Consider the following 9,013-nt stretch of genomic DNA (forward strand, 5'->3'; position numbering starts at 1 on the left):
CAAAAAAATAATAAAATTAAAAAATATAAAATTAACACCACATAGTTTTGAAACCATACTGCAAAGTTCTTCTCAACTTCAGCTGCAAGTTACTGTTCATCCATATCCCCAATAAGTTCATTCAAATCTTCTTCATATATTATGTTTAACCTTTTAAATAACATTTTAAAGTTACTATGATTTAATAAACAAAATCATGCATGTAAATGTTATTCAGATCAATTACAAATAATTATTAATTATAATTAAAAGTGAAGTATATGTTACTTACCTGATGTAATGTTTAATCCCATCTTCGTTAAGGAGTATGTAAGTTTGGGCAACATGCAATTCCTCATCAGACAACATGCTATTCTTAAATATTCCATAATGACGACCAGGATATGAAAATATACCTAAAATTTTGTTGTTAATATCAGGTTGCTCATCTCCTCCTCCATCATCATTTCGAGGTAACTTTCTATTACGTGTGGGGACATCAGTCTCAAAATAATGAGAGCAAAATATTGATACTTCACGAAGCAAGTAAGAGTTAACAACAGACCCGTCCACTCGAGCTTTATTTTTCACATCTTTTTTCAACTGATTTAGATATCTATAGTAAAGAAGATTTAAATTAGCTTACAAGAATAGCAACATACATTTTGATGTAACATACAAACCTTTCAAATGGATACATCCACCGATATTGGACGGGACCGGATATCTTCACTTCGTATGGCAAATATACTGTAAATGTTCCATGGAGTTAAAAATATCAAGGACAAAGATGGTCTCTAATTTACATAGAATTATTGGGATCTCCGCTTCAATCCTTTTCATGTCTTTTGTTGTTATTGATGTTGTTGTTAATGTTTTGAAGAAAAGACTCAACTTTGTTAATGCTTCCCATGCATGTTTTCGCAACATCTCACGAAATGCAATTGGCATCAATCTTTGCATAAAAACATGACAATCGCGCCTTTTCATTCCGAACAGACTACACTTGGTTAAATCAACACACCTCCCCAAATTAGAAACATAACCATCGGGGAAACACAATTTCTCCACCCATTCACATATGGCTTTCTTTTGATTCTTGTCTAGAGCATAGTACGCTCTTTGATCATCTTCGACTCCTCTTCTCTTCCTACAATAAAGTTTTAGATCTCTTATCGCTGCTATATTGTCCTTCGTCTTCCCTTTGACATCCATTACAGTGTAAAAAAGTTATCAAATACATTTTTCACAATATGCATAACATCAAAATTATGTCTAATGAGGTTTGTTTTCCAATATGATAAATCCTAAAATATGCTTTTCTTTTTCCAACCATGATCGCCACATGCTTTGTTTACATCATCAACATTTAGTTTAGTCACTTTTACCAAACCTAATTATTCAATTTCCCTTAAAGTTTGTTCACCATTCTTACTTGGAGGAGGACCTTCTGTCACTTCACGATTCCTCTTGAAGTTATTTTTATCCTTTCTATATGGGTGATTTACCTATAGAAATCCTATATGGCAATCAAACCATAACATCTTATTACCATTCTTTAGTCTGAATGTCTGTGTATGTTTCCCATAATGTGGACATGCTAGCTTCCCTGCTGTAGACCATCCTGACAACATTGCAAATGCTTGAAAATCACTTATTGTCCACATCAAAGCTGCTCGTAAATGGAAATTTTGTTTTAAAGATATATCATATGTTACTACGCCTTCTTCCCATAACTACTCCAATTCTGCAACAACTGGTTGCAAAAATACATCTATTTTATGCTTAGGGTTTGAAGGTCCTGTCACAAGTGTGGTCAAAAACATGTAAGGGTCTTTCATGCACATAGAAGGTGGCAAATTATAAGGTGTTATAATAATAGGCCAAGATGAATATTGTTTTCCAAATGCTCCATGTGGTGCAAACCCATATGTACTTAGGCCTAATCTAACATTACGTATTTCTGTTGTAAACGAAGGATGAATTTTGTCAAAGTGCTTCCAAGCTTCTGAATCGGATGGATGATACATTACTCCAGCATCATGTCCATGATCCTCAGAGTGCCATCGCGTGGAAGCGGTTGTGGCTTGTGAAGCATACAGTCTCTTCAACCTTGGAGTCAAAGGAAAGTAATGCATTCTCTTATAGGATACGCGAGAACATCTGGCCAAATTTTTTGACCGTTTGTACCTATCTGCATTGCAGAATTTGCACCGATAAAGATCTTTGTCTCCCCTCCAATATATCATACATCCAAACCTGTATCAGTCAATCATCTCCACAGGCAAACCTAGTGCTTGTATTAACTTTTTGCTCTCGTATAAACTACCTACCATATTATTCTCCTCCGGTAACACATCATTTATCAATTGGCAGATAACATCATAACTTTGTTCAGGTATGCGCTACTCTAATTTTATATTCAATAGTCTAGCTACAGCAAACAGTTGTGTGACTTTTTTACATCCACACCACAGTTCTTTATCGGTTGCCTCTAGCATATCAAATAATTTTTTATCTAGTGCATTTGGCTCCACCTTAGGATTACTAGTATTAAAATCAGCAGCCATTGCATCTATGACCATTTCTCTATAAGTGCATTCACCTTCATTCAAATTTATGTTTGAGTCATCCACCCCTACAGACGTATTGTCATCATCAACGGATGTTTCGCCATGTTTATCCTAAAGCGAATATTCCTTAACAAAACCTAACTTGTACAAATGATGCTTAACAGTATCAGAGTCTCTATATGGTGTGTTACGACATTTGATGCATGGGCATTTGATTCTATCTTCGTCTATGAACCTTTGTTGACTGGTAGCAAAGTCTATGAATTTTTTCACTCCTTTTATGAAAACAGGCGATACACAACCACGATTATCTTTTCTTTTATACATCCACGTTCTATTGGTATTGTTCATGGTGTTAAATCTGTAAAATACACATTTAAATAACACAATATTATGTTAATTAATGTTGCTTCGAATTAATACATGATATTTGAACTAAATATATATGTACAATATAAATATTGCAAAGGTACCTTAAGAACAAATCGTTTAACAAAATTAATAACCGAATGATGAACCAATCTTCAAAGTTTTCTCATTTGAATGGATGAATCGCACTTTGATGATTTGATAACGGTGTAGAATATTAATGAGGGAACCTTCGACAACCCTTGATTTCGATGTGGTGGATGAATACTAGGTCAAAGTATTTGGTCGATACTATTCAATACTAGGTTAAAACCCGTGTAGTACACGAGTAATAAATTTAAATAACATGCATAATAAAGTCACAGCTCTGAATAGTATGAAATACTTAAATTATTAGTTTAAATATAACGTTAAAAGGTTCAATTAAATCAAATTTTTAATTAAACTTAAAATTAAATCCAAATATTATTTTATAAATAGTTAAAATATATACATTTTAGTGTTAAATGAAAAGCCTAAATGGTACCCCAAAATAACTACAAAAAGAAAAACAATGTTTGATGTTTTTAAATAATTACAATGGTAGAAATTCAAAAGGTAAGCAAAAAAAACGTTTTGAAACTTGCCATGATGTAATAAATGATCAAACTAAAACAAATTAACATCATCAAGTTACTAATTTACTATATACCACACACAATGCACAGTCTAATTACCAAATCCAAAATAGAATACATTTATGTATTGATATTAAACCAAATTACAAATATCTATTAACATTTCACCAAATTACAAGTATCTATTCACATTACACCAAAAAACATATATAATATGCATCACTAATTGTGTGAATCAAACAACCATCATATAACTACTCTAAACTAATGGCAAACATCTTAGAAAATTCAACCAAACATGCATCCCACAAATACATATCACGATTAAACAACCAATTGTATTCATGTATAAAAGCTTTTCCATATCTGCTCACAAAAGGATGCTTTGCACAAATTTTATGCAAGCCATGGAATTGTATCCGCTTTGATCTCCTTCCCTTAACCAAGTGGCTTCGAACCTTGTAACAGGTTTGTCTCAAATTCCAACTTCTTCTTGTATTAATGTAAGCATTATTCAACATGATCAGAGCTTCTTGCTTCCTTTTACTGCTTTCGGCCATCAACAACATTCCCAGAACGAATATCAGATCCAACTGTCCCTTATCTGTCACAACTAGCAAATTTAGGGACGAGATGGTGATTATGTTGGGTTTTGTATACTACAACATCCTATGGTGCACATACAACCCTAAATACCTTGGATCTATGTTTTCACTAATTATACATGCAATGATGTTTCCAAGTTATTAAGCCTATAACTAGCATGCAATTGTCATATACCATACACAATACTAGTTAGGGTAAAATACCTTTTATGTAGCTTGAATTTTGATGTATTTGGCCTTAAGAGCTTAGCCCCAATAGTGTGGAAGCCTCAATGAAGTCACAACACATCATGGACAAAGCTGGCTCTTGAGAGAGAATCTCCATGCACCAAAAATACCTCCATGAACTCCAATTACAAGTCTAGGCGTTTTTGGCTATGAATAGACATATTTATATGTAGGATTCCAAGGGTCATGGGTATAACCCAAATCCATACCCATGGGTGTTATGATCCATGGTTCATGTGGCCCAACTCTTTATGTATCCATACATAAACTTGGTCCAACATGGATCATAAGCCCAACACATATAAATATAACTAATTACCATAATTAGTCTCCATAGATTTAATTAGTCTCCTTTGATCACTAAATTAATTCCAAATTAATTCTTGATCAATACTAATTAAAACATATCATTTCATATTAATATATTATAACTTATAATATATTAATAAATCATATATAACCTTCTCTCAAGAGTCCATCCTAACAAATTGTCCTGATGATATGCAACCCAAATGGACCATGCTACTCTCGGGTCGAGTACATACCAATAATAGTTATGGGCTTAGACATCTAATACAACAGTCTCCTATTTGGATAAATCTAAAACTATTATTGCAAGTATGACTCCAAAACCCGACTAGCAATCGTAGCTATTAAAAGTCATTGTCGAACTCTGACCTAGTCAATGACATGTCCATTAGATAAGGGATCATATATTCCTCCATTCTAGATATCATATGAACCGAGACATTGATTATAATCATTCTCTCTGTCCATCTGTTGTTTCCCGATTTCTGATTTATGACGACCGACTAATTGAACAAATCAAATCAGTCCAGGCCCGGCCGAGCACTTACGTTTGTCATCATTAACTCATCGAGGGGCCCACAGATATCGCTTTTATCCCTCCAAGGGTAAAAGGAATGAATAAACTTCGACTCATATGCTTGCTCTATTTACTCATCAAATCACACACAACAATGTGTTTTATAACACCAAGTTACTGGTGCGTTTTCACATTATCAATGTGCAACCGACTTGTAAACTGCAACTCATATCTTTCAGTTTGAAGAATATAAGATATTATCGTCTCATGATCACTCGTGATAAAATCCATGAAGTGATTCAAATGAGCGTGGGTTTAATCCAATACTCGAGTCTTATTCCAGGAGCACTCATGAATACTGCAGCTATGTCTAGGCCACCTAGACAAACTACAGACCCATTCATGAAAGTCTTGCCTCAATACCTACTTCCAAAGCATGATCGACTGTGGATGGTTTGAATACCCTAGTTATCCGGGAAGTCAAAACATGCAAAGTGAAACACAAGAATAATACTAATCCTATATGGCCCCAAAACGTTTTGAGAGTAAATAAAACACCTTTTATTTAATCACCATATTGATTACTCATTATTCATTGTATAATGTTTCGAATAATCAACTTTATACTTGAATCAAAACAATAGTTGTCCCATTCTCCAAGCATGTACACTTTGTTTACCTATGTTCCTTTGTTTGTGGAATAGATCAATTGACAATATTTCAATGATGCTCGTTTCAAATTTCCAAATCCTTATCGTAAATATAAGAATACCAAAATCTTGTCATTTACCAAAATCTGTTAGATTCTAAACTTATATGCATTGATCCTCTTGCAATGAATATGCACAAAAGTCACAAAGACTGGGCAACAGACATTACAAAGTATTCCAATGGAGATCAATTCCATGGAAATGAAGTCTCACATTCAAAGTACATTCTTTTGAACATCCTTCTTGCATCAAGTTTTCTAATCTTACACAGATTTGAAGAATAACTTCCACTTATGGAAACATTTCCATATTCCCATTTTGACTATCACTTATGAACAAGAGATGCCTCTTTTCAGAATATGTCAATATGGTCCTTCCAAAATTAACACTATACTTCCAATTTTCCATGAGTAACCAATCTTTGGTAAGCCTCAGATTGTCCTCGACAAGTGCTTAATCGTTTTAGTCATATACAGTTCTGATCCATTTTCCCTCTTAATGCCCTATGTCACACCCTAAAACCGGAACGTCGGAAACGTTCGGGGGCGGAGGACGTCATGTTTAGTATCACAAGACATGCATCATAGTAATCAGAGTAACAAACAACCATTTCATTAGAAAGAAAGTGTTTACAAAGTATGTGCTTCACATAACATAGACTACAAAGTAAATAACAAAACAAGAAATGAAGCTATTATGCTCCATCTTCTGAATCCCAGTGTGTGTACCTGTCTACTGGTCTCCTGAGAATACAAGTTATTTTGAAAGAGTAGATCAGCATTTAAGCTGGTGAGTTCATAAGATTTTAGTGACGTAAGTAAGTTGTAAGTTCTTTTTAGAAAAGTTCGCCAGTTCCTCCAGAAAATCCTATATTTCCTGCTTTGATGAAAGATAAGTAAAAATGACTCTACAATCCTTTCTATGAGTACTAAACGGATACAAGTTATATAAAACCCAGAGTAAACAAACAATCGATTGTGTGTATCTGCCCTAAGCCCACAACCAAACAAGGAACAGGAAATGAGGCGGAAGGCACACATCCTATTGTTTGTTAGATCTTCGTTGTATATAACCCTGACGTATTCACTTGGTACTCACGGAGTTAACTGTAATAGTTCCTTTATAATTGATGAAAACATTCTTTAACAAAACACTTATTTCTTTTAGTAAAAATGGTAACCACAATGGTTCCTTCTATAATCACTTAGTTTATACTAGCTATATATAATCTAATATCGAACAGATAGTTAATTGTGTGAATCTGCCCTAAGCCCATAACCAAACAAGGAACATGAAATGAGGCGGAAAGCACACATCCAACTACCTATCGGATATTAATTATATATAACCCTGACGTATAAACTAAGGTATTATAGAATTAACCACTAAAGGTCCTTTAAGTTATACTAGTTTAATAAAATGGATTAAACCTTTTACTGGTAAGTTTCTAGTTTTGTCTACCAAATGTTCTATTTGAAAAGTGTGTTTGTACTAGAAAACGGTGTATCGAATTAGTATACAATGACCTGGCCCATACCTGGTACTCCTTGTGATTACTTGGTGTATACGGAATATATATATAGCTAAGATCGAATAGATAGTAGGCTGGGTGAATCTGCTCTAAGCCCACAACCAAACAAGGAACAGGAAATGAAGCGGAAAGCACACATCCAACTACCTTTCGGATCCGATTAATATATATCACTGATGTATAAACTAAGGAATCATAAAGTTAGAATTATAGGCCCCTTTCTACTGAATGTACTAGACTCGACTGTTCTGTTTGTCGCTTGTAAGTTTTCTCTAGTTTATAACTATCTCAACTCGAAAATAGATTGCATTAACTTTCAAGTGGAACTGTAACAATATGAAAGTAATGGGAAAATGTAAGTACACAGTTGTCTTTTAAATTAACATAATGAAGTACTGACTACCTTAAAACCAGTTTGTTTTATTAAGGTCATTATGTGATGTGGTTGTAACCATACTATACGCTCTCCCTGCAAGAGACTCTGGTTACAAAACGCGACTTCAGCAAACAAATTGCTAAGCCATGAAATAGTCTCAAATTGAAGTTATTTTGTTCTTGTATACCACATTTATTATCACCTTTTGTTTAGAACAATGGGTTAGTGATCATTGGTATAATTTTGTTAATCATGATTTGTTCTTCTGTTTTAGTATATAGTATGTTCTCTCTGTTATCATGTATTGTATCTTCCTCCCTGTTTCTCTTTATAGTATGTTCTCTCTGTTATCGTGTATTGTATCTTCCTCCCTGTTTCTCTTTATAGTATGTTCTCTATGTTGTAGTGTATTGTATCTACCTCCATGTTTCTCTTTATAGCATGTTCTCTCTGTTCTAGTGTGAACTGAACCCCTAAATTATACCTATTATAGTTTACTAGTATCTTTACTTTGAACTATTACTAACTTGAAGAAAAGACTCATTTATCTAGTAAGTTATGATTGTACTTTAAAAACGGAGTTTTATAAACTATAAAGTAACATATCTTTAAAAGAGTTTTTGAAATGTTTTGATCACTCATGAACACATAAGCAATCCTTTAAAATGATGTTTATAACAAAACATTTACACAATTATCATTGTGTTCAACTTGTATCCCCCCTTAAAAGCATTTAAAATAGTTAAAAAGATTGATTATAGGGGTATGAACTCACCTTATGTGGGTGATTCAATCGAATATGCGCGTAAGGATGAGAACTTCCACGAATGAAGTCCCGAGACACAAACGAGTCCTAAATGACATATAATGGCATATATTGGCATGAATTTAGTGTTTAAAAGCAACTAACATGCAAGGAAACACCCTTACGGACTAAGAAACACTTGGACTAAGTGTTAGAATCACATGTGATTCACTAAAGGGTGTATACGGCCACACAATGGAGTGTACGGCCAGGGGTGTACAGCCATGGAGTGTACGGCCGTACACTCATGGAAAACATGCACAAGAGGGTGTTTGAACCATGGGGAAGCTAGTGGGACTATTGCTCATCAAGAATATGAACTAGGTTCTTATTTTGGAGGGCCTTTTGGGATGTTTTGAGGTGTGTACGGCCATGCAAGAGTGTACGGCCGTAC

Source organism: Lactuca virosa, chromosome 1 (assembly GCF_052849685.1).
Source record: "Lactuca virosa cultivar CGN04683 chromosome 1, Lactuca_virosa_CGN04683_v6, whole genome shotgun sequence".
NCBI lineage: Eukaryota > Viridiplantae > Streptophyta > Magnoliopsida > Asterales > Asteraceae > Lactuca > Lactuca virosa.